The sequence below is a fragment of the Mercenaria mercenaria genome, chromosome 11 (genome assembly GCF_021730395.1).
Source record: "Mercenaria mercenaria strain notata chromosome 11, MADL_Memer_1, whole genome shotgun sequence".
Classification (NCBI taxonomy): Eukaryota; Metazoa; Mollusca; class Bivalvia; order Venerida; family Veneridae; genus Mercenaria; species Mercenaria mercenaria.
Window position 1 is genome coordinate 55,874,331 of NC_069371.1, and position 5,304 is coordinate 55,879,634.

Genomic DNA, 5,304 nt, shown 5'->3' on the forward strand with positions numbered 1-5,304 from the left:
GGGGAGGGGTTGGGGGATTGGATGTGCGATTTCGTACGGGCTCCCGCAGCCTCTACGACTTTATTTAGCGAAAGTTATACATATTAGAATTAATTGAAAGCCCGTAGACCGTAGACATGTCGTAGGTGGCATTGCACAATCTCCGCACAGGCATCGTTAGGAGGCCATGCGCTGATCGTGCAGCCAACGCACGATATTCCATGGACAAAGTGCCTAAAAGAAATCGTACGGAGATTGTAGACACCTGAGACCTTCGCACGGCACTTGCAGAGCTGCCACAAGGTTCCTGCTTGCTGCAGTACCGAATGAAATCGCCTGGATATTGAGCAATCATCGCGCGGCCACCCTACAGCGGCCGCATCATTTCCGTGCGGCGGCCTTTATATGGAATAACATTTTTCAGATGGTTATATATATTGGTCATCTCCAGCACGTAAGAGTTCCGTTGGAAGCCTGCGGTGACTGCAAGAAAACTGCACTGAAATTGAAAAAAAAAAAGAAAAAAAGATACGGCACGATGCCCGTATTTAATGTGAACACATACACCGTAGCTCGTAGCCACCTACGGTGCCAAATTTAGACTAATTTATCGCACGGCGCCCGGGTCAAATGTGAATTAAGGTGTCGGCCCGGTACAATTTCTCCTTCTTTGCTGTATAGTAAAACAAGCACTTTTGGACATGGATTGTGAATTTCACAACAAAATTGCAGCATTGACAGCTCTGTATTTCTGAAGAGTAATACTATCCCAGTCAATATATCACAGAAAAACACCACCATCAACGATGAACTTTTTTGCTACACATCAAAGTATCTAGTCCATGTTTAAATTTCCCACTGACATCTGTCATTGCCACCAGTCTGGTGTAGTTTTTTAATCCTTCCGCACAGAAATGTAATCCTGAAAAACACACATAAAACAACTGTTAAAGACATCAGAAATGACAAAAAATGTACACAGTATCAATAAATACATTTGGAATATAACATGTCAAAGTAAGGATAGCGTTAAATTGGGAACTTCAAAATTTCAAAGAACTACTTTCTAGGATACAACGACCCGGAAGTACTTCTATACTGGGGTGACACCTAAATCTTATCAAATTTTTAATTTAGCTAAATTTTTCCCATAAAATCTTGTAACTTAGGGTTTTGCGAGAAAAGTTACACAAGACATTGTCATCGCTAAGAAAATTTTGTCCCGCAGAAACATTTCAAACATTAGACCTACTTTGCGGATAAATTGGCTCGGAAACAGGAATTTTGAAGAAAAAAGGCACATTACAAAATTTGCCTTCCTTCTGAAAATTTCAATCAGATTTTCATGAAATCAACTGTAATATCACTAGTTAATGCTTATAGTATGTTTATGTAACTTTAAGCTTATTTATTTTGAAAATGATGTATCAAAATGAGTATTTTACTTTAAAAATATGCAATTTTTAGTAAAAAATGCATAATTTACCCACTACAATTGCAGAAAAATGAAACTTTTAATGATTGAAAGACCAAAACCCACAAGCAAAGACCAATATGTGATTATATTTATGACAATTACTGGAAGTAAAACAGATCAATACATCACAGCCTATCTTAAAATGAATTATTTCTTCGGCTAAGCCGAACAATGCCTGAAACACCAAATTTGCAAAGCCGATCCGCGCCATCTTGGAAGCAGGCAAGTGCGGAACGTCAAGAACTCCAACTGGAGCCAGACACAGCTCAGGGTACCCCTGAAACTGTCAAGCAGTTACTGACATTTTAGGCTACAGTTCTGACTAAAGACATTAGGACCAGAGGGCAATGCACCGGTGGAACATGTAAATCGCTTACCGAAAACTAGCCGTCATTCTGCGGTGTTACACTGGGAATCACAGCTTCTGCCCGCTCGACTTAATAAATTGGTCTGGTTTATGGGTAGCTGCTGACTGGTTGTACGATTCTAAATTTCCTTCTGACATATGGAATTCATCGCCTGCAAATGACAAAAGAAAGATTGTGAACCGGTGTCGGCCTTTCTTGAGAAACAGCTGAGTGTGTGTGTAATAGTTCTAAGTGTGATCAGGAACACCTATAGAAAAAAATGACATAAATATTCACAGATTGGTACCATCTATCATTTCTTTATCATTCTGATATCAACTGGTTCAGGAACTTTACAGGAAGTCTGTCATTAAAACACTGCAACTGAATAATTGTCTACATATATGTTAGCTGAAACAGTGAAAAAGAATATTAAAAAAACTATTACCAACAACCTCTTTCAGCACAGACAACAAAGTATCTGAAATGCACATTTAAAAGAATTGAAATACATAAATGCTATGAAAAAACAACATACAGAAAAACATGAATAAAAGTCCCAACAGGAAAAGTCCTATCTAAAGATGAAGTAGAATGAATCGAGCAAAACTGAAATACAAATACCGTCAAGTTGTGTTTCCAGTCGGTACCAGGACAAACACATATTAAGGAAACTGCACGAGGCCGACCCAGGAAATCAGCCCGTTAAATATTTTCTTAGTAACACAGACCTGCGTTGTAAACCTGAAAAGCAAATCAGAATAGAAGCATCCCATTCAAGGCAGAATGTATCTGACGACGGCCTGATGCGGCTGAAGCTGAAAGCTCGGAATATGTTCTAAACTGAAAAAACAAATGAATAAATAAAATAATACACAAACAACAACAACAACAACAACTATTTTATCACACTGAAGCAACCTCCATGTAATTCCCTGTGTAATACAACCAATGTTCTGTCAGTGTAAAGAAAACTTGTTATACATTAATAATGCCGACAAATGCACTCGGCACACCGGTAAGCAATGTCCTTCAATGCCAAAATGCTGGTAGCACATTGGATTTGACTGAAATGAGAAAAATAATTATTTCGTGTAATATTAGTTATGCGTCTCATACGCAAGGGAACGAACATTCACGCAATTTCTTTACAGTAAATCTCACTTATAAGGAACTCGCATATAAGGAACACTCGGTTATAAGGAACATTTCTCAATTCCCCGATCTAATTCCTTCTTTATTCAATGTAAAAATCCTCGGTTATAGGGAACTCGGTTATAAGGAACACTCGGTTATAAGGAACACTTTTCTCAGTCTCAAAGTACAGAATTCAATGGAAAACCCCTCGGTTATAGAGAACAGACATAAAGAATAAAAATTAATGAAAACTGGAAATAAACAGGAGAATCGCTGGTGACGTCAGACTTGTCACGCGCTTTTTATGCACATGAATAAACACATATTATTTCATTTCTATGATCTTTAGTTTGTTATTTCACGGATATGATAAAAAGAAAATAAATAATATCATCATTAACTTATATTTACTTGAGAATATGTTTGAGGGCTACATGTATTAGGTATTTTATGCTATCAATAGTGAACGAAAATCAGTCGTGGACACGGTCGTGTCATACTAGCCTAAATAAATGTGTTAATTACGCGTGATTAACAATGACAAACAGTCCAGTTTACCAAATTTCAATTGTAAAAATTGTAACAGGTGCTAAAATGGACAATAGCAAAACTATAGGTATAATTTGCACTTTAGTCCGTATGTATGCGCCGTTGTCTAGTCGTAATGCACTATATGTCATAAACACCCTACTTTTAAATTTAATTAATAGTCATATTCATCATTTTGTATTAATTATTTGAACATTTATTTTATATTAGTATTGATGCCTTTTCAAATAACATGCTGCCGAGCAAGGTAAGGGCTGCAACATATCTTATAATCATAATGTAGTGCTCTCCTAAAACAAGAAGATAGAAATAGCCGACAAAAAATAAACAAAAATCACGTCATTCTTACCGACGTACATTTTAGCTTAGTTTAGGTTTAAACGCCGTGTTTCAACACTATTTCAGTCATATACACGCAGTCAGTTTACCATACCATCTCACTAGGAAAGGACCGGTACTCACATTTCTCACATAAAGATTCATGGTCGACCCGGAGCCCTTTTCAAACGTAAGTCAAATTGTGTTCGCTATACAAATTGTGTTCGTTATACAAACCTCGGTTACAAGGAATTAGTTCGCTATACGGATATAAGGAACCTCGGTTATAAGGAACAATTTTTAGAAGCCCCAAGCTGTTCCTTATAAGCGAGGTTTACTGTATATCATATATGAGACGCCTGCTGACTGGCTTTAACATCAGTGTAATAACACCGTGACCGGTTCGAGATCCAGGCCCGACAAGGAATCAGTCTCTCCGACTCCTGTTACGAAACCGACTATAGCCTCATTTATAAACCCATCCGGTCCAAAATGTACAGCTTCCACACATACGACACTGTTCATCCATGGTCTACTGCGGCACTATGTAACATGTTCACATATATACACTTATAAATTCTTCGGAAAAGAGACGCTATGCGAAATAGAAATTTTTTTTAAAAATTTAAGAAATTTAAATTTATATTTTTTTCTTAAAATTAAAGTGAAAAACTATGTGTCTTCTTTTTATATAGCCTTTTTAAAGCTTCCTGCTTGTTCAATGTCTTTGCACTATAGTAGAAGACTGACAAATCAAGAGGAGACAACTATTACTCAAATTTCAAAGAAAATTCAACTACTGAATTTTTAAAATTTGAATAAAATTAAAATTTCACAAACCTTGGAAATATCCTTTTAGCCACTGATTTGTATTGTTATCAGCTACTAGTGTGTGAAGTTTCATGACTGTAAACCCTATGGTTGCTGAGATATTCCACTTTCTGAATTTGCCATATAGGTGTCGGCCCGGTACAATTTCTCCTTCTTTGCTGTATAGTAAAACAAGCACTTTTGGACATGGATTGTGAATTTCACAACAAAATTGCAGCATTGACAGCTCTGTATTTCTGAAGAGTAATACTATCCCAGTCAATATATCACAGAAAAACACCGCCATCAACGATGAACTTTTTTGCTACACATCAAAGTATCTAGTCCATGTTTAAATTTCCCACTGACATCTGTCATGGCCACCAGTCTGGTGTAGTTTTTTAATCCTTCCGCACAGAAATGTTATCCTGAAAAACACACATAAAACAACTGTTAAAGACATCAGAAATGACAAAAAATGTACACAGTATCAATAAATACATTTGGAATATAACATGTCAAAGTAGGGATAGCGTTAAATTGGGAACTTCAAAATTTCAAAGAACTACTTTCTAGGATACAACGACCCGGAAGTACTTCTATACCGGGGTGACACCTTAAGTGAAAGCTAGATATATTAATACCATTGTATATACAAATATGTGGTAGTTTCCGTCGATTTTATCC

At 36.8% G+C, this 5,304-nt stretch overlaps 1 long non-coding RNA gene across 1 annotated transcript; it reads right to left on the minus strand.

Annotated features, from left to right (window-relative positions):
* Positions 1-622: 622 nt before the first annotated feature.
* Positions 623-5,061, minus strand: LOC128546593 (uncharacterized). Its single transcript, XR_008366053.1, has 3 exons — positions 4,648-5,061; positions 1,834-1,975; positions 623-901 (listed from the first exon to the last, which is right to left on the minus strand). It is a non-coding gene; the product is annotated as an uncharacterized LOC128546593 (long non-coding RNA).
* Between the last annotated feature and the right edge of the window lie 243 nt (positions 5,062-5,304).